Below are 21,775 nucleotides of genomic sequence, written 5' to 3' on the forward strand. Positions count from 1 at the left end.
TATTAAATCGTCCCCCCCCCCCCCCCCTCACAAATCTACACACAATACCCCATTATGACAAAGCAAAAATAGGTTGAGACATTTTAGCAAATGTATTAAACATAAAAAACTGAAATATCACATTTACATAAGTATTGAGACCCTTTACTCAGTAATTTGTTGAAGCACCTTTGGCAGTGATTACAGCCTCAAGTCTTCTTGGGTAGGACGCTACAAGCTTGTCACCTGTATTTGGGGAGTTTCTCCCATTCTTCTCTGCAGATCCTCTCAAGCTCTGTCAGGTTGGATGGGGAGCGTCGCTGCACAGCTATTTCCAGGTCTCTCCAGAGATGTTAGATCAGGTTCAATTCCCAGCTTCTGGCTGGGCCACTCAAGGACATTCAGAGACTTGTCCCGAAGCCACTCCTGTGTGTTGTTGGGGACCTTCAATGAGGCAAAATAACTTTTGGTACCCCTCCCCAATCTATGCCTTGACAAAATCATGTCTCAGAGCTCTACGGATAATTACTTCAACCTCATGGCTTGGTTTTTGCTTTGACATGCACTGTCAACTGTGGGACCTTATATAGAAAGGTGTGTGCCTCCAAATCCAGTCCAATTAATTGAATTTACCACAGGTGGACTTCAATCAAGTTGTAGAAACATCTCAAGGATGATCAATGGAAACAGGATGCACCTATTGAGTCTCATAGCAAAGGGTCTGAATTCTTATTTAAATTAGATATTTTCAATAAAACGTGTAAAAATGTCTAAAAACCAGTTTTCGCTTTGTAATTATGAGGTATTGTGTGTAGATTGATGAGGATTTTTTGAAAAATGTAATCCATTTTAGATTAAGGCTGTAACGTAACAAAATGTCAAGGTGTCTGAATACTTTCCGAAGGCACTGTATTAGCCTCCTGAACTAAAGCTTAGGCCTGGTCGCAGAGTCAACGCAGACAGGTCTCAGACAAAGTAACTTTTGTTACACTAAGAGCACTGTCACCACGGTGTACAATGAAAAAATGTACTCTTTGTTGTGTATTGGGGTTGTGCCGCAGAGCATCATGGGGGTTGAATGTGTTGAGATGGGCACATTCTAGATAAATGGTTGAACTGATTCCTGTCTCCCGTCTCATCGTTATTGAATTGCTAGAAAGACATGGTTATATAACCAACAAAACATAACAAAAAAGGCTGGCGACGAGGAAGTCTAAACCTACGGGAACTATTCTGTCGGGAAGAAGTCGGTTTCTACATGTTTAAAACGTATTTTCCATGGTAGCACAGTGTATTGCTAGCAGAGGCAAGTTCTTAGTCGAGCTAGCTAGCTAAGAGAGCAAGTTAGCATCATCATGGACGGCAAAAAAGGATCTGAGACAAGCGTCGGACCGGAAAAACAACTTGATTAAAAAGGGAGGAATGAGTAAAGGAAATTATATTTACTGTGAAGACGAACTTTGGAGTTAAAAACTGCTAAATGAGATAACTTAAGGATGAAACGTCAGTGAGTGAAATTTATTTAGATCACTCGACTGAGGAAAATATTGACGGGATTGGCAATCAGGAGCCAATTGATAAACAAAAAAAATGTATGGAATTGTTGGAAACATTGGACAGTTTGATGAAAGTGTTGAGCAGTGGAGCTCATATTCAGAACGGTTGGGATATTTTGTTTCGGAAGAATCGCTGACAATGTTTGCTGCTGCATCTAAATGACACCATTAGAGACAGACTAGTATGTGGGCTAGGGAGTGAAGCTACAAAAAATAGTCTATCGACTGAAAGTAATCTGACCTTGGCAAGGGCCATTGAAATCAGTGTGGAACTAACTGCTAAAGAGGCATCAGCAGTTGAGTTCATCAGGACGAGTGCACGGAGTTGAAAGTGAAAAATCAGAGACAGGGACATCAAGGCAACTGCTTCCGCTGTGGCAAGAGGGACATCAGGAATCTATTTATACGCTGGTGTAAGGACATGGATTGCCGAGTCTCTGGTAAAAAGTCCCCACGTCGAACGAGCCTGCAGAAACAAAAAGAGCTCAGAGAAAAAGTCAGACTGAAAATAACTAAGAGACATTCCAATGAAAGAAAATATTCACACTGTTGAGCAGGAGAACACCGAGGTGAGTGACTCATCAGATGAGGAAGTCACACTAAATATAATGACTGTTGCTGGGGCACCACATGGGTACTATGTCTCTCGCCTGCTAGAGGGGCATCCAGTGAGCATAAAAAGACACTAAAACCCCTTCCACTTCAGCCAGCACACATCGTGTTAAAGATTTATACAGGTGAATCTGTCGCTGTGAGAGGCATCACTGAGGTGAAAGAAGACTATCCGTCACTACTGGGATGTTCATGGCTGGAGAAAAGCACACTGGACTGGCCATCAGTGCTTACAATGACGTATGGAGACAGGCCTGGATAATTCTTTAGTGGAGAGCTGGGTAGCATGAAAGTGAAGCTTAGCATTAAGCCAAACAGCAAACCAAAGTTTCTGAAAGTACGACGCGCACCTTATGCTATCAGACGAAAAGTCAAGGCTGACTTGGACGCTTTAGTCATGAACAAAGTACTGGACCTGGTCAGCGTGAGTGAATGGGTAATACCATCATACCAGTCCTTAACAAGGATGGTGGAATCAGGATATGTGGAGACTTTAAAGTCACAGCTAACCCTGTGTTGTCCACTGAGCAGTATCCGCTACCACACGTCGACAACCTTTTCGTGGGCTTAGCTGGGGGTCAAAAGTTCAACAAAAATCGACATCTGCCAAGCCTACTTGCACATAGATGAAAAGTCAAAGGAGCTGCTCGTCTATCATTTCAAGCGGTTTTCCGGAGGGTGATGGACCAGATCTTGAGTGGATTGCCAGGAGCACATTACTGGAAAGGACAAGGAGGACCATCTCCAGAACTTGGATGCAACCTTACAGAAATTGAAGGACTATGGACTGTGAGTTCGTAAGGACAAATGTGCATTCTTGAATTCCTCAGACACGTCATCAATGCTACGGGCCTCCACAAGTCTCTGTTCAAGGTGCGCACCATGATGCGTTGAGGTTGTTCCTAATTGCTGTTCATGAACGAGGGGAGGAGTTGTTGTGTATTGGGGTTGTGCCACAAGGCATCATGGGCATTGTTTTGAGATGAGCACATTCTAGATAAATGGTTAAACTGATTCCTGTCTCCCGTCTCATTATTATTGAATTGTCATAAAGACGTGGTTATGAAACCCACGAGACATAACACTCTTATGTACTGCACTTAAGACAAGGTCTTGTTGATGGAAAAATCTGTTGACTTTACGAGATCATTTAGCCCAGGGCTCTTCAACCCTATTCCTGGAGAGGTACCCTCGTGTAGGATTTCGCATCAACCCCAGTTGTAATTTACATCATTTAGCTTATCAACCAGCTAATTATTAGAATGTGGTACGCTAAATTAAGGTTGGCATGAAAACCTACAGGACAGTAGCTCTCCAGGAACAGGGTTGGAGAGCCCTGATTTAGCTGCCTCTGTAATAATTAATTGGAATTCTAGAGTTTAGAACTATAAGGTTCTATCTGAATTTTTGTCCAAATTTTGTTTTTGACATAGTCTTGTTCTGTTCAATGTTCTCTGCCTATTTAGTATTCTATATACCCCCAATTCATGTTGTTAACATTCCAAAAGAATACGAGATACAATTGCTGACACCATTCAAACCCATGTGTATTCAGAAATGTAAAGCCAATTATCTCAGAATCATCTTTTTGCAGATAGAACCTTGTAGTCCCAAGCTCTCAAATTGTATAGCATGTGTGGCGTTGTAGGCCACCACCCAGCTCACTACAAGTCCCATTAGCCTACAATTCGTGATCAGGCCACAGCACAGGTGCACGCAATTGTGGCTCGTCAAGCTTTGCTGCCAGCTCAATGCAGCTGTCAATCACGGAAACTATCAACAAAGGACTGAAGCCACTTCTTGACCTCCTGGAATTTGAAGTTTATGGTGTACTTCTGTGAAGTTTTGTTTTGTAATTCTACCTTTGACTTCTGCGGTTTTTGTACGATGACAATTTCTTTGCCTAGTAAGGGGGATACCACTTGGGCTGTCTGTAACAGCATGGGCAGCACCATTGAGGCTACAACCCATAGAGCCCCACAGTGGAGGTGTCATAATACCAAGCAGTCAAACAGGGAAATGGTTCCAATCCTTTTTCGACCATTCATTTTCCCCTGGCATGACATTTTGATAGGCGACTTATCTATCTTACTCTCAGATTCAGAAATGCAAATTAGCATCAAAGTAGACATGCAAAACTACAAATCCCTGCAAGCTCATGCACGTCATCTCTAACTGATACCTTTGCTAACATGTATTGTGTCAATATAAAACTTGCACAGTACATAAATGTAGCCTATTTATTCATTACTACATTTAGCTAACATTAGATAGTTAATCCAGAGATTCTTACCTTTGCCTCGATTCAGCAGTCTTGTCCAGATCATCATGGCGTTTGAATTTCTTTATGATAACCACATTAGCAGCTAATTAGTATTAGATTTTTTTTGGGGGGGGGGACTGGCTAATATTGATAAGAGTCACCTTGTCCTAGAGAGATTTACACGGTTATCAAAACATCATGCCAGGGTACGCCTACACGAAACACAGCCCTTATTATAAGTGTTTCTAAAATCCCCTATTGGAAAAACGATTGGAACCATTTCCCTGTTTGACCTCTATGTTTTATGGGTATTATGACTTGTACTCTATAGCAATCAAGCAGTCAGCTTGTGTGGTCTACAACCCTCATGGGATTTTCATTATGTAGACTGAATGATAGTTAAAGACCTAGTGCTGTAAACAAAAAAGTATGCCTATAGCAATGCACAGAAATCCTTTTCATTCCATCAAGTGATCCATTTTGATTGGATTTTTTTCCTCTCTCTTATTTTTACAATTTCATTGACGATGATGGCTGTTCTAAGGGCAATCGTTTGCGGCGGATCCCCAATTAAACAATCCATCCCCTGTACCACTGTGTACACCTCGTGTCTCACGTCTGGTCAAATTAACTATCAGGGATTAAATGATGAAATCAAACAACTGCATATCGAGCAGGGGGGAAATCATTGCCACTTGTGCTCAGCAGTAAGTGCAGACACGGCAATGGCGCAGGAATCCAATACTATTAGCTGAATAGCGTATGGCAGGCATAAAGGGAGACAATATTGGCATGTGTGTCATGGGATCCGGTGTGGGAAATGATTGAAATGAATAACATAATGCAATATAGCGACGCCCCCTCCCCTCCACCCACTCTCCTCACCACATTAAAGATGGGTTATTCAGAACAGCGATGTATATCACAGAACGGAGGCCCTTGAGCATTTAGACAGAGGCTGCTTCTCAAATGGAGCCCTATTCCCTATTTAGTGCACTACTTTTGACCAGGGCTCATAGGGCTTTGGTCAAAAATAGTGGGCCATTTGGGATGCAGGCCCTACTGTAGGCCTACAAAGCCTGGCTGTCACTGTAATTTCCTGCCAAACATGATACACTTGATCTAATGTCTTAATTGGAAGACATCTGCATGTGTGCATTTGTGGTAACTGAATAACCATTGAACATGATTTCTTAAGGTCTGAATTCTCTGACTCAATTATACACATCCCACAATGCATTGTGAGGGTGTAGTGCTAAAAAGAATTGAACAGTCTCCATTTGATAAACCTGGCTATGTGACTCCATTTGACATTATAGTAAAACCATTTGACATTATAGTAAAACCATTTGACATTATAGTAAAACCATTTGACATTATAGTAAAACCATTTGACATTATAGTAAAACCATTTGACATTATAGTAAAACCATTTGACATTATAGTAAAACCATTTGACATTATAGTAAAACCATTTGACATTATAGTAAAACCATTTGATATTATAGTAAAACCATTTGACATTATAGTAAAACCATTTGACATTATAGTAAAACCATTTGATATTATAGTAAAACCATTTGATATTATAGTAAAACCATTTGACATTATAGTAAAACCCATTTGATATTATAGTAAAACCATTTGCAATCAAGTGTTATGCATTTAGCTGACTAAGATCAAGAAATGGTCAGAAGAAGCAAATTCTAAGTACAAGTAATAATAACTTTGTAAAATGAATGAATTCACATACAAGGCATTCAGCTTAAGTTACAAAGCATTACCAAGCAAGGCATTATTCTAGGCATACAGATCTTAAGGTTAATGTACAAGAAAAAGTATGAACTAATCAGACTTACAAAATCAACATTCCATTTATTACAGAACTGACTAGTTAGTTTTCAAAGGTCAATTGTTGACCAATCCACAGACCAATCCACAGACCAATCCACAGACCAAACTACAGACCAATCCACAGACCAATCCACAGGTAGTAAAACTAAGTTAAATCAAATCAAACCAGCCAAACCAGTTTCCTCTAGGAAGGGGGTTACATCTACAGTATGTGTGGTAACCTGGGGGGGGGGCTGGTTACAATTGAGATATATTTTTTATTTAACCTTTATTTAACTATGCAAGTCAGTTATGAACAAATTCTTATTTACTATGACGGCCTACCGGGAAACAGTGGGTTAACTGCCTTGTTCAGGGGCAGAACAACAGATTTTGACATTGTCAGCTCAGGGATTCAATCCAGCAACCTTTCGGTTACTGGCCCAATGCTCTAACCATTAGGCTACCTGCTACCTGCCACCCCGATAAGATAAGACAGCATTCCTTGGAGAACAATTGCATACAGTGTTTTCAGAGTTAACTCTGAACAACTACAAGTAGCCAGAGAGGTCATACATCTCTATAGATGGTATCAGAGTCCTCCTCCGGGGACATGTTTCAGATAGAATAATGCTATAGTATCCATGTCCGGTATCTATCACACATTTAATGGTCAGTCTGGATACTGTATAGAGATCACTTTTGGCCCCTCAGGCGGGGGGGGGGGTGAGTCTGTCTGGTCCTTGGGCATTGTCGTCTGTGTTTTGTTGAGCCATTTGCCATGCAGCTGAAGGTGACAGAGAGCACATAGATTAGGGCTGAACCTACAAATCACCCCTGGACAGAAGCTGTACATGAACATTCCTGTGTCCAATGCAGGAAGAAACAGCCTGCACCACATGAGAGTTTGTTCTTGAGTCTTCAGTCCAGTTTATGCAATCCAACCTCTAGTCCTTGGGCCCATGGCATCAGGAGTGTCTTCCGGGAGAGTGTTGACAATGTGCTTTACAAATGTAAATGTCCCTAGGTACACATTCCTTCAACCGAGCTCAAGAAAACGTATTTGTTCTTCTTTGTTAAGGGCAGAGAGTTTACCAGATTACCAGTCCCTCTGCTGTTTCCTGAAGTCCACAATCCTCTCCTTTGTTTTGTTGATGTTGAGTGAGAGGTTATTTTCCTGACACCACACTCCAAGTGCCCTCACCTCCTCCCTGTAGGCTGTCTTGTCGATGTTGGTGATCACGCCTACTACTGTTGTGTCGTCTGTAAAGTAGAGATGTTGTTTCCTACCTTCACCACCTGGGGGCGGCCTGTCAGGAAGTCCAGGACCCAATTGCACACGGCGAGGTTGAGACCCAGGGCCTCAAGCTTAATGATGAGCTTGGAGGGTACTATGGTGTTGAATGTTGAGCTGTAGTCGATCAACAGCATTCTTACATAGGTATTCCTCTTGTTAAATTGGGATAGGGCAGTGTGCAGTGTGATGGCGATTGCATTGCCTGTAGACCCATTGGGGTGGTACGCAAATTGAAGTGGGTCTAGGGTGACAGGTAAGGTGGAGGTGATATGATCCTTGACTAGTCTCTCAATGCACTTTATGATGACAGAAGTGAGTGCTACGGGGCGATAGTCATTTAGTTCAGTTACCTTTGCCTTCTTGGGTACAGGAACAATGGTGGCCATTTTGAAGCATGTGTGGACAGCGGACTGGGATAGGGAGAGATTGAATATGTCCGTAAACACACTAGCCAGCTGGTCTGTGCATGCTCTGAGGACGCGGCTAGGGATGCCGTCTGGGACGGCAGCCTTGCTGGGGTTAACACGTTTAAATGTCTAACTCATGTCTGCCACGGAGAGGGTGAGCCCACAGTCCTTGGTAGCGTGCTGTGTCTGTGGCACTGTATTATCCTCAAAGCGGGCAAAAAAAGGTGATCAGTTTGTCTGGAAGCAAGACTTCGGCTCTGTGACGTGGCTGGTTTTCTTTTTGTAGTCCTTGATTATCTGTAGACCCTGCCACATACGCCTCGTGTCTGAGCCATTGAATTGCGACTCCACTTTGTCTCTATACTGACATTTCGCTTGTTTGATTGCTTTGCGGAGGGAATAACTACGCTGTTTGTATTCGGACATATTTCCAGTCACCTTTCCATGGTTAAAGCGCAAATGCCGGCATCTATCCACGGTTTCTGGTTAGGATAGGTTTTAATAGTCACAGTCGGTACAACATCTCCTATGCACTTCCTGATGAACTCACTCACCAAATCAGTGTATAAATCGATATTATTCTCTGAGGTTACCCGGAACATGTCCAAGTCTGTGTGATCAAAAGAATCTTGAAGCATGGATTCCGATTGGTCAGTTCAAAAAGAGGGAGAATCATAATTTCCCATTAAAAACACATTAACATCCACCGTTTTATATTGAGAGCTGAGTTTGGTATGGAAAACCAGCCAGGCCGACTTGATTCCCTTTTATTGTGCACATAAAAGGGGCGTCGAGCCAAAGCAAATAAATTCACCCAAGGACTCAGCTTTCCATATTGTCAGTGATTACCTAAAATCCTAGAAAATACGTAACAGCAATAGGTTGATTCATAAAAACTGGAAAAGGTCTGTAGCTTGCACCTTATCTATTACGTAGGCAATGTGTTCGTTATATACTGAGTGTACAAAAGATTAAGAACACCTTCCTAATATTGAGCTGCACACCAAATAGTCAGGAACATGAACTCTACAAGGTGTCGAAAGCGTTCCACAGGGATGCTGGCCCATTTTGAATCCAATGTTTCCCACAGTTGTGTTAAGTTGGCTGGATGATCTTTGGGTGGTGGACACACAGGCAACTGTTGAGCATGAAAACCCCAGCAGCGGTGTAGTTTTTGACACAAACCAGTGCCCCTGGCACCTACTACCATACCTCTTTCAAAGGCATGTTATTTCTTGCTCATTCACGCTCTGAATGGTACACATACACAATGCATGTCTCAATTGTTTCAAGTCTTAAAAATCCTTCTTTAATCTGTCTCCTCCCTTTCATCTATCATCAATAAGGGATCATAGTTTTCACCTGGATTCACCTGGTCAATCTATGTCATGGAAAGAGGAGGCGTCCTTAATGTTTTACAGACTCAGTGTATATCTGGGAATTAATAAAAACTTCCTAAAGCCTGGCTGGTATACAACACTGAAGGATACTTCAATATTCTACATTAGAGACTTACATGCACATGTGGACTGTTCCACAATCTAAAAAGCTAGTTGAAAAAAACTCATCCTAAAACAGACCGGACTTCCATACTCATTCAAGGGTTTTTCTTTATTTGAACTTTTTTCTACATTGTAGAATAATAGTGAAGACATCAAATCTATGAATTAACACATATGGAATCATGTAGTAACCAAGAAAGTGTTAAATCAAAATATATTTTATATTTGAGATTCTTCAAAGTAGCCACCCTTTGCCTTGATGAAAGCTTTGCACATTCTTGGTATTCTCTGAACCAGCTTCTTGAGGTAGTCACCTGGAAAGCATTTAAATTAAAAGGTAAATTGGGGAATTTCTTTCCTTATTAATATGTTTGTGACAAGGTAGGGGTGGTATACAGAAGATAGCCCTATTTTGTAAAAGACTAAGTCCAAATTATGTCAAGATCAGCTCAAATAAGCAAAGAAAAATGACAGTCTATCATTATTTTAAGACATGAAGGTCAGTCAACCCGTAAAATTCCGAGCTTTTAAAGTATCTTCAAGTGCAGTCGCAAAAACTATCAAGTGCTATGATGGAACTGGCTCTCATGAGGATCGCCACAGGAAAAGAAGACGCAGAGTTACCTCTGCTGCAGAGTATAAGTTCCTTGGAGTTGCCAGCCTCAGAAATTGCAGCTCAAATAAATGCTTCCCAGAGTTCAAGTAAGAGACACATCTCTACATACAACTGTTCATAGGAGAATCAGGCCTTTGTGGTCGAATTGCTGCAAAGAAACCACTACTAAAGGACTTGCTTGGGCCAAGAAACACAAACAATGGACATTAAACCATTGGAAATCTGTCCAAATTTGAGATTTTTGTTTCCAACCGCTGTGTCTTTGTGAGACGCAGAGTAGGTGAACGGATGATCTCCACATGTGTGGTTTACACATGAAGCATGGAGGAAGTGTGATGGTGTGGGGGTGCTTTGCTGCTGACACTGTCTGTGATTTATTTAGAATTCAAGGCACACTTAACCAGCATGGCTACCACAGCATTCTGCAGTGATATGTCATCCCATCTGGTTTGCGCTTAGTGTAGGGGTGGGCAATTCCAGTCCTCTAGGGCCTGATTGGTGTCACAGTTTTGCCCCAGCCCCAGCTAACACACCTGACTCCAACAATCACCTAATCACGATCTTCAGTTTAGAATGCAATTTGATTAATCAGCTGTGTTTGCTAGGGGTGAAGAAAAAAGTGTGACACCAATCAGGCCGTCGAAGATTGGAGTTGCCCACCCCTGGCTTAGTGGGACTATCATGTCTTTCAACAGGACAATGACCCAACACACCTCCAGGCTGTGTAAGAGCGATTTGACCAAGAAGGAGAGTGATGGAGTGCTGCATCAGATGACCTGGCCTCCCCAATCACCTGACCTCAACCCAATTGAGATGGTTTGGGATGAGTTGGATCGCAGAGTGAAGGAAAAGCAGCCAACAAGTGTTTAGCATATGTGGGAAAAGCATTCCAAGTGAAACTGGTTGAGAGAATGCCAAGAGTTTGCTAAGCTGTCAGGGGTTGCTACTTTGAAGAATCTAAAATATTAAATATATTTTGATTTGTTTATTAACTGTCACAGCCATCAACAGAAGTAGACCAAAGCGCAGTGTGGTGAGCGTACATATTCCTTTATTTATATGACGCCGACAAAAACAATAAACAAACCAAAACAACCGTGAAGCTAAAGGGCCATGTGCCACAAACAAAGTTAACCTCCTACAAAGACTGGTGGGAAAAAGGGATACCTAAGTATGGTTCTCAATCAGAGACAACGATAGTCAGCTGTCCCTGATTGAGAACCCTACCCGGTCAAAACATAGAAACACAAATAATATAACTAAATAACATAGAATACCCACCCCAAATCACACCCTGACCAAACCAAATAGAGACACTTTTTTGTTGCTAATTGACTCCATGTGTTATTTCATAGTTTTGATGTCTTCACTATTAGTATACAATGTAGAAAATAGTAAAAATAAAGAAAATCCCTTGAATGAGTAGGTGTGTTCAAACTTTTGACTGGTACTGTATGTGTGATCTAATTGAGAGCATCCTGTCAGGCTGTATCACCGCCTGGTACGGCACTGCACCGCCCGCAACCACAGGGCTCCCCATAGGCTGGTGCGGTCTGACCAACGCCTACAACACCAGATGTCACAGGAAGGTCAAAAAGATCATCAAGGACAGCAACCACCCAAGCCACTGCCTTTTCACCCAGCTATCATCTAGAAGGCGACGTCAGTACAGGTGTACCAAGAGACTGAAAAACAGCTTCTATCTCAAGGACATCAGATTTGTAAATAGCCATCAATAGCACATTAGAGGCTGCTGCCCCATATACATAGACTTGAAATCACTGGCCACTTTAATTAATACTGGAACACTAGTCACTAATAATGTTTACATATTTTGCATTTCTCATCTCATATGTACAGTGGGGGGAACAAGTATTTGATACACTGCCGATTTTGCAGGTTTTCCTACTTACAAAGCATGTAGAGGTCTGTCATTTTTATCCAGAAAATCATATTGTATGATTTTTAAGTAATTAATTTGCATTTTATTGCATGACAAGTATTTGATACATCAGAAAAGCAAAACTTTATATTTGGTACAGAAACCTTTGTTTTCAATTACAGAGATCATACGTTTCCTGTAATTCTTGACCAGGTTTGCACACACTGCAGCAGGGATTTTGGCCCACTCCTCCATACAGACCTTCTCCAGATCCTTCAGGTTTCGGGGCTGTTGCTGGGCAATACGGACTTTCAGCTCCCTCCAAAGATTTTCTATTGAGACTGGCTAGGCCACTCCAGGACCTTGAGATGCTTCTTACGGAGCCACTCCTTAGTTGACCTGGCTGTGTGTTTCGGGTCGTTGTCATGCTGGAAGACCCAGCCACGACCCATCTTCAATGTTCTTACTAAGGGAAGGAGGTTGTTGGCCAAGATCTCGCGATACATGGCCCCATCCATCCTCCCCTCAATACGGTGCAGTCGTCCTGTCCCCTTTGCAGAAAAGCATCCCCAAAGAATGATGTTTCCACCTCCATGCTTCACGGTTCCTTCTTCCTCCAAACACGGCGAGTGGAGTTTAGACCAAAAAGCTATATTTTTGTCTCATCAGACCACATGACCTTCTCCCATTCCTCCTCTGGATCATCCAGATGGTCATTGGCAAACTTCAGACGGGCCTGTACATGCGCTGGCTTGAGCAGGGGGACCTTGCGTGCGCTGTAGGATTTTAATCCATGACGGCGTAGTGTGTTACTAATGGTTTTCTTTGAGACTGTGGTCCCAGCTCTCTTCAGGTCATTGACCAGGTCCTGCCGTGTAGTTCTGGGCTGATCCCTCACCTTCCTCATGATCATTGATGCCCCACAAGGTGAGATCTTGCATGGAGCCCCAGACCGAGGGTGATTGACCGTCATCTTGAACTTCTTCCATTTTCTAATAATTGCGTCAACATTTGTTGCCTTCTCATCAAGCTGCTTGCCTATTGTCCTGTAGCCCATCCCAGCCTTGTGCAGGTCTACAATTTTATCCCTGATGTCCTTACACAGCTCCCTGGTCTTGGCCATTGTGGAGAGGTTGGAGTCTGTTTGATTGAGTGTGTGGACAGGTGTCTTTTATACAGGTAACGAGTTCAAACAGGTGCAGTTAATAAAGGTAATGAGTGGAGAACAGGAGGGCTTCTTAAAGAAAAACTAACAGGTCTGTGAGAGCCGGAATTCTTACTGGTTGGTAGGTGATCAAATACTTATGTCATGCAATATAATGCAAATGAATTACTTAAAAATCATACAATGTGATTTTCTGGATTTTTGTCTCTCACAGTTGAAGTGTACCTATGATAAAAATTACAGACCTCTACATGCTTTGTAAGTAGGAAAACCTGCAAAATCGGCAGTGTGTCAAATACTTGTTCTCCCTCCTGTATATACTGTATTCTATCCTATTCTACTGTATCTTAGTCTATGCTGCTCTGACATTGCTCATCCAAATATTTATATATTCTTAATTCCATTCCTTTACTTTAGATTTGTGTGTATTGTCAGATACTACTGCACTGTTGGAGCTAGAAACACAAGCATTTTGCTACACCCGCAATAGCATCTGCTAAACACGTGTATGTGACAAATAGCATTTGATTTGATTTTGATTTGACCTGTGGGAGAGGGGGTGGGCTGGGTACAATAGATATAAGAAAGCATTCCCGAGAGGACAGTTGCATACAGTGTCATCAGAGTTCACGCTGAACAACTACAAGTAACCACATCGATTATACAGTACATCCATATATAGGTGGCATCAGAGTCCTCCTTTAGGTGATCTGTTTCAGATACAGTAGATACCAGACATGGATACTATCACACATTCCATAGTCAGTCCTCTGGAAACTGTAGAGATAGATGTTGGCTCCTCAGAGGTTGGGACTGGCCCTTGGGCGTTGTATTCTGTGTTTTGTTGTAGCCATTTGCCATGCGGTCGAAGGTGACAGAGAGCACATAGATTAGGGCCGAACCTACAAGGGTCTCCATCTCTCAATGCCCTCCTCTCCTGACATCCAGTATAATGGCCATGTGTAACCCGTTAAAGGTTAGTCAAAAGGCCCCTCCACCCGCATCCCTGTCTGGGGCATGGCCTATATTTTCATAACCTTGTCACTATATTTTCATAACCTTGTCACTTTCATTGCGCCATCAATCTCAAAAAAGGTCAGCCGAGTCTTGCCTGTGCCGAATGGAATGTGGGGCCCGGGGTTAATTGAAAGACTGTGTGTCGGCGTATATATCCAATTCCCCTCCCACCAAAGAGCAGATGACATGTGGAGGCGTCGCCACACCGAAGCCTGGCGCTATCCAACACTTTAAACCCATCAGGGTGTTTAATGCAATCTCACCCTTTCACATAACGTGGGAAACGCTCTCCTTCTCTCCTTCCTCACCGCCTTTTAATTTTTTTTGTACAATTTCGTCTGCCAACACCTTGTTTGCTTCTCTCTTCCCCCTTACTACGGTTCCTCCAGGCTTGAAATTAGCACACTTTAGCAGTTATGTGGCGCTACATAGCGTTCAGGCACGCCTTGGTGCCTTACTCATACACACACGAGCATACACTGCCCACCAACTCAAAAGCAAGGATAACTACTGTGATTATTATTATTTGACCATGCTAGTCATTTATGAACATTTGAACATCTTGGCCATGTTCTGTTATAATCTCCATCCGGCACAGCCAGAAGAGGACTGGCCACCCCTCATAGCCTGGTTCCTCTCTAGGTTTCTTCCTAGGTTTTGGCCTTTCTAGGGAGTTTTTCCTAGCCACCGTGCTTCTACACCTGCATTGCTTCCTGTTTGGGGTTTTAGGCTGGGTTTCTGTACAGCACTTTGAGATATCCGCTGATGTACGAAGGGCTATATAAATAAATTTGATTTGATTTGATTTGATAAAGGAATGTAAGCATTATCAGTTTACATGACTGAGCAGTATTTGTGGAAAATAACTTTAGCCTGACATTGTTAACAGATCGAGCAAGGCTCCGTTCCTCTGCCGCTTTCTGCTGCCTTTCCTGCCGCCATGCTCGATAAAGGCAAATAAAAAGATAAACGGATAAAGCCCTGATGGAATGCAGCGTTGTAGCGTTTCCAGGCTGATCCATGTCCTCTATTATTGCCAGTGTTTAGTGACTCCGACACCCTGGATGCCAGGCGGTGCTCACCCCACTTGTGTGTGCAGTTGCCTGATGCATTTGTCAATCGCACCCAATGTGTAACTGTTGAACGAGGGAGAAAGTGTGTATGTACATGTTTGTTTCGTTTCTGTATTTCTATGAATGTGTGTGTAGGGGTGTATATAACGTAAACTCACTCACTTTTGTACATCGCCTTGGTCCGTACAATTGACCTTATTTTTGCGAACCCAAAAACGTAATACTTCCAGATCATGTCACGATCGTGTGGCGGATTGATGGACCAAAACGCAGCTTTTGGAAAGTAAGCCATCTTCTTTTATTTTAAAAGATGACGAAAAATAAACACGACACGAAACACTTTAACAAAACGAACAAAACAACAAACGACCGTGAAGCTAAATAACGTTGTGCACATACACACACACAGGCTACAAACGTTCTGACATAGACAATTACCCACAACCAATGAGAGCCTATGGCTACCCTAAATAAGGCTCCCAATCAGAGACAACCGAAATCAGCTGTCTCTAATTGGGAACTCATTCAGGTAACCATAGACTCTCCTAGATAACTAAACATACATAGACAACGCTAGACATCTGAACTCAACACAAACCCATATACTACACCCAATAACCCCTTTACCATAGAAACACCCAAAACCAACAAAACACAAACATTCCCCATGTCACACCCTGACCTAACTAAAATAATAAAGAAAACAAAGAATACTAAGGCCAGGGCGTGACAGATCAACTGTAATGTCAATACCATTGTGAAGCACAATTTCTCCCCTTTCCAACAAAATCAATGACGAGCCCTTCATGATGCCCATCTCTGCATGATTCAAGAAGGCAATGAGCTCCGTCGGGTCTTTTTTTTAAATGGCTGGTGGGGAAGCGAAACCTATTGCGTGATAGTGAGAAGGAGAGATGTTGTGTGAGGAAACGGCTTTTTTTCACTCGATCTGTGCAACTTATCGCCTCTAAAATGTAAATAAAACACTATAAAGAGTTTATATAATGTGTCATTACATACCTATTTGAAGGTTTGTGCCAAATTTGAATCGGGTTTTTATGGCGGTGCTAAAGTGATCTTCAGAAGTAAACAGCGGCTTTTGAGTCATGATAGCTTGCAGTGATGGCACAAAAAGTTACTAGGTATCCCCCCTTACCCTGTCCCTGTCCCTTTCTTTATTTTAAACGGTGAGAGAAGTGCTACACCTAGTGGCTATAAGACAGAATTAGTTGCTTTATGACACATCACGATGTAACGTACAGCGTCGGAGGGGTCCGTTTTTTCAACTTTTCTCCAATACTATAAAGCCATTGCCATGTCAATCAACGCTTGAACAGAAACGTAGTTCACACCCCAGATTTTGAAGTCAACACAGTCGCTACAGTCCCATTAGTTTTCTTTGTAGCCTCGTTTGAATGTCGCGGTTGCGCACATTTGTACGGAATGGGGTTAGGGTACTTTACATTTACCAGTGAGTATCCATTCACACTTGTTTGTGCATGTACGTGTACGTGCTTGTTTGCATCTATGCGTATACACGTGCACATCGAGTGTGTGTGAGTGTGCCCTCTCCCTCATCCTACCCAATTATTCCAGTGAAGGGCTGCCTATCTCTCAGAGCAGAAGTGTCTGTCAGAGACGGGTGTCTGTGGCACCTTATTCCCTTTATAGGCCACTACTTTTGCCCAGGGCTCATAGGGCTCTGGTTAAAAGTAGTGCACTATATAGGGAATATTGTATGTCAATTGGGAATTATCCCCAGTGTGGCGGGATGCCGCAGGCGAGCGATTTAAGGCACAACCCCACCAGATCCAATCCCTCAGAAGCCGAATAGAGCAGAGACATGACAAAACCATACGTCTGTCTGATTAGGACATTTCAGCTGCTAACCACCGCTGGGTATAATTTTCTTAATGAGCATGATTCCAATTCATTACCAAAGGAGATGTGGGGTTTTGTCTCGGGATCACTCGGCAGCTCAAAGTTTTGACACTGCCCAATTGAACAGATGGAGGCCTCGCTTAAGTTCTCTGACTCCCTGAAGACGAACAGGCCGCTTCTCAAATGGCATTCTATTCCCTGCAAGGTGCACTATTTTAGACGAGAGACCTATGCTCCATAGTGAATAGGGTGGCATTTAGCCATAGTAATAGTAAGGGGACATTGACTAGAAAATGATATGGCAGTGTTGGATGGTGATTGTTGATGATTAGAGAAATATTGGAATTGTCTTAGCGTGTTGTGCAGGGTTTCACAAACTCTGCCCTTGAGACCTCAAGGGCTGCATGTTTTGGTCTTTGCTCTAACACCACACAGCTGATTCAAATAATCAACTAATCATCGAGGTTTGATCATTTGAATCAGCTGTGTGGTGTTCAACGCGCTCCCCTTCGTGTCCTGATGACGTGTGACTAGAGGCTGTCATGACATTGGATAACATGATACTGTACATGGAGATATTGCACTCTATCTGTAGGCCTCCCGTCGACCTGGTTGTACACTCAACTAGCTGTTGTTTCCCCCGAGTAACATTGTCTTTGTGTGTTATTACCCTCATATGTGGTTGTGTGCGTGAGTGAGTGTGTTTGTGATGGCCAGTTTTGTCCACCTCATTTTCTATCAGCTGTTGAGTCCAGAAAAGAAGTTATGCCAGCTTATGCAAGAGGTTGAGAAAATGCTTGTCTTGAGGAAGCTACTCCAAAGCATGGGGGAGGAGATCGAAAAAGGAAAAGCGAACGGGGAGAATGGAGAAAGAGGGAAGTAGAGGGGTGTGCGTCCCAAATGTCACCCAATTTCCTTTACAAAAAGCTAGTTTAGACCTAGGCCCAATAGAGCTCTGGTCAAAAGTAGTGCACTATATAGCGAATAAGGTGCCATTTGGGATGCATCCAAGGAGGTGGAGGAGAGTACAGAGGAATAAGACCGTCCTCATCTACATTCCACAGAGAGACCTATCAGGCTGTCCATGGGTGACCACAACCTACCGATCACGGTGCCTTCAAATCTCACGTAGCACACCGCTGCCTGCCGGGTCCAGTCATCCGTGACCGCCGCTTTAATTGACCAACACTTGAGATGCAATACCATGGAGGGAGAGGCGTGGAGGCATGGGGGCACTCTCCTTCATTAGACCTGACATTAAGGAGGTTTCGTATTGCACCAGGGTCTCAAATGTAATTACTTTCCCTCTCCCTCTCTCTCGTTTTTTCTGTGTCTCTCTTCCTCTCACTGTCTCTTTTTCTAACCCAGTCTCTCTCCTCCCTCCTTTCTCTTTCCTCACTTCCTCCCTTTATTTCTCTTTTACCCAGTCTCTCATCCTCTTTCTCCTCTCTCCCTCTCTAACCAGCCCTTGTCACTCGACCGGAAACTTCAGCGTTTTCTTCCTCCGTGGTCCATGGTTACTTAAGGCCTGACATCTGTGGAACAGACACTGATTCTGAAAAAGTTGCTCCCTTAGCGAGCCGCTACGGTGAGCAGCACCACAGCCCGGGCCCCACACACACATACACCCAAATGCTTTGTACCTGCTCCAGCAGTTCTGTTTGGAAACTGCCTTTCAGCCTGCTCCGCCATGAATCCTAGAAACCATCCCAGATCAAAATGCACCACCGACCCGGAGGTCATATTTGTAGTGGTGGAAGACAGAAGTATTGGAGTTGATGGAGGTGGCATATAAATGGGAAGTATAGCAGCGATAGTGCAGACAAGTTGTATCCAGAATACCAATGCAGACCTCAGGAGTTTCCCTCAACAGTTGGCGTTGTAATGTAATTCAGTGCATTCCTCTGCGCTTTTGCGTCCAAAGAGCTCTGTTTTGAATCAGGTAAAGGACATTTGTATTATACATTAACGTGCAAGGGGAGAGCATCTATCTGCTTTGAGAAAATGTGTTGACTGACTGTCAATGGCACCTTTTGTGTATGTTATCATGTACTGTACGGCAATCATATGACTCAGTCTTCAAATCTTGACTCATTGAAAGCGAACGCTTAAACCACTCACCATGCCGTATCCTGCGTCCTGTAAATACACTCTATACATCTCCAGTCATTTGCCTACTCTAGAGTGAGCAGCATAGTCTAATCATATTTAATTGGCTACTTACTGTAGCAACAGCAATAAATGGATTATGATTGGGTAATTTACTGCAGTTCAAGGCCTCCACTGCAAAAAGTGAAACCTAAGCCAGCCTAAATATCGTATTTTGAGTGATAATTCACTTAACTAGAAAAACACATTTTAAGTGAATTGTCTAGTTAAATGAATTATCACTCAAAATAAGATATTTAGGCTTGCTTAGATTAAAATTTTTGCAGTGTTCCCCCAATCATCCTCCACACTGTACTACGTACTTAGCACATCACTGCATACTCCTATACCAGCAGTATTTTATGTGAAATGCCATTATCCATCCAAGCTGAAGTAGCCCAGTCACCCAGTTGTCAACCTTGACAATACAATTTCACACATCTGGCATTCGGCAGCCACACACTGATCTCCCAGTGCTCTCCAACACTTCTCAATGACTGGATTTGCATCCCCAGTCACGCTCTCTACCAAATAGGATTCCCAAGCCTTCCAACAATGCCTCATCCTTTTGGAGGCAAAACGGCCTGCTATTAGCTGAACCAAAGGGGCATTCGACATAAATGATAACAAAGGCTTAATCGGCCCATACTGTAGGTTCAGATGATCTCGCTGCTTTGTGTGCAGAATGCAAACAAAACCAAACCTCTTGGTGTCATCTTTTAACAGATGGCAGTGGGATGTGTTTTACTATATACAGTTGAAGTCGGAAGTTTACATACACCTTAGCCAAATACATTTAAACTCAGTTTTTCACAATTCCTGACATTTAATCCGAGTAAAAATTCCCTGTTGTAGGTCAGTTAGGATCACCACTTTATTTTAAGAATGTGAAATGTCAGAATAATAGTCGAGTGAATGATTTATTTCAGCTTTTATTTCTTTCATCACATTCCCAGTGGGACAGAAGTTTACATACACTCAATTAGTATTTGGTGGCATTGTCTTTAAATTGTTTAACTTGGGTCAAACGTTTCGGGTAGCCTTCCACAAGCTTCCCAATATAGGTTGGGTGAATTTTGACCCATTCCTCCTGACAGAACAGTGTAACTGAGTCAGGTTTGTAGGCCTCCTTGCTCGCACACGCTTTTTCAGTTCTGCCACAAATTTTCTATAGGACTGAGGTCAGGGCTTTGTGATGGCCACTCCAATACCTTGACTTTGTTGTCCTTAAGCCATTTTGCCATAACTTTGGAAGTATGCTTGGGGTCATTGTCCATTTGGAAGACCCATTTGCGACCAAGCTTTAACTTCCTGACTGATGTCTTGAGATGTTGCTTCAATATATCCACATAATGTTTCTTCCTCATGAAGTCATCTATTTTGTGAAGTGCACCAGTCCCTCCTGCAGCAAAGCACCCCCACAACATGATGCTGCCCCCACCATGCTTCACGGTTGGGAGGGTGTTCTTCGGCTTGCAAGCCTCTCCCTTTTTTCTCCAAACATAACAATGGTCATTATGGCCAAACAGTTCTATTTTTGTTTCATCATACCAGAGGACATTTCTCCAAAAAGTACAATATTTGTCCCCATGTGCAGTTGCAAACCGTAGTCTGGCTTTTTTTATGGGGGTTTTGGAGCAGTGGCTTCTTCCTTGCTGAGCGGCCTTTCAGGTTATGTCGATATAGGACGCGTTTTACTGTGGATATAGATACTTTTGTACCTGTTTCCTCCAGCATCTTCACAAGGTCCTTTGCTGTTGTTTTTTGTACAGATAAACGTGGCACCTTCAGGCGTTTGGAAATTGCTCCCAAGGATGAAGCAGACTTGTGGAGGTCTACAATTTTTTTTCTGAGGTCTTGGCTGATTTCTTTTGATTTTCTAATGATGTCAAGCAAAGAGGCATTGAAATAACTCCACCGGTACACCTCCAATTGACTCAAATGATATCAATTAGCCTATCAGAAGCTTCTAAAGCCATGACATCATTTTCATGAATTTTCAAAGCTGTTTAAAGGCACAGTCAACTTAGTGTATGTAAACTTCTAACCCACTGGAATTGTGATACAGTGAGATATAAGTGAAATAATCTGTCTGTAAACAATTGTTGGAAAAATGACTTGTGTCATGCACAAAGTAGATGTCCTAACCAACTTGCCAAAACTATAGTTTGTTAACAAGAAATTTGTGGAGTGGTTGAAAAACGAGTTTTAATGACTCCAACCTAAGTGTATGTTAACTTCTGACTTCAACTGTATTAATAAAAGGAGGCTCAGTTCCACTTGAAGAATTTTTCTTTCTGTCCACTGCAAGTTTTCCTTGCATCCATTTTTTTTTTTTACCCCCTTCTTCTCCCCAATTTCATGGTATCCAATTATTAGTAGTTACTGTCTCGTCACTACAACTCCCGTACGGGCTCGGGAGAGACGAAGGTCAAGAGCCATGTGTCCTACGAAACACAACCCAACCCAACCAAGCCGCACTGCTCCTTAACACATCCAACCCAGAAGCCAGCCTCACCAATGTGTCGGAGGAAACAGTGTGCA

This window comes from Salvelinus fontinalis, chromosome 42 (genome assembly GCF_029448725.1).
Source record: "Salvelinus fontinalis isolate EN_2023a chromosome 42, ASM2944872v1, whole genome shotgun sequence".
In the NCBI taxonomy this organism is placed as follows: Eukaryota; Metazoa; Chordata; class Actinopteri; order Salmoniformes; family Salmonidae; genus Salvelinus; species Salvelinus fontinalis.